This window comes from Sinocyclocheilus rhinocerous, unplaced genomic scaffold, assembly GCF_001515625.1.
Source record: "Sinocyclocheilus rhinocerous isolate Xijiao unplaced genomic scaffold, SAMN03320098_v1.1 scaffold1885, whole genome shotgun sequence".
Classification (NCBI taxonomy): Eukaryota; Metazoa; Chordata; class Actinopteri; order Cypriniformes; family Cyprinidae; genus Sinocyclocheilus; species Sinocyclocheilus rhinocerous.
Genome location: NW_015641424.1, coordinates 48,630 through 49,108, shown reverse-complemented (window position 1 = coordinate 49,108; position 479 = coordinate 48,630).

Genomic DNA, 479 nt, shown 5'->3' with positions numbered 1-479 from the left:
TTCTGGACTCTTAAAGACGTCACTGATGTTTGGTTGGTTCTATGGCTTCATAGTGACCACCTTACTGATAGTCCGGACCAGAGGTTTCTTCGGACGGGGCTCCAAGGCGGGAACCATGGTGTGTGAGTACTATCCATATCTAAAAAAAAATTGTATATATATATATATATATACTGTATATATATGTGTGTGTATTTAATGCGCTGGTGTTTGTGTGTATAACCCTTCTGCTAGCTTTCTTTGCAGTTTCCTGGGACCTGTGTGTTTCTGTCCCTTTCTAGGGTAGGTCCTCGGTGAGCACCCCCTCTGCTGGATTCAGAAACCGGGTGCTCGACTTGCAGTGTTTATCTCACTCGTCGATATATGTCCAGACGGTACGATAAGCCGGGTTTCGGCTTCATACTTCCTGGATCATGCGGCCAAATCACAGGCTTCTGTGGGAGCCTTCTTGATCATCAGGCCCCCGGCACGGCACTGCA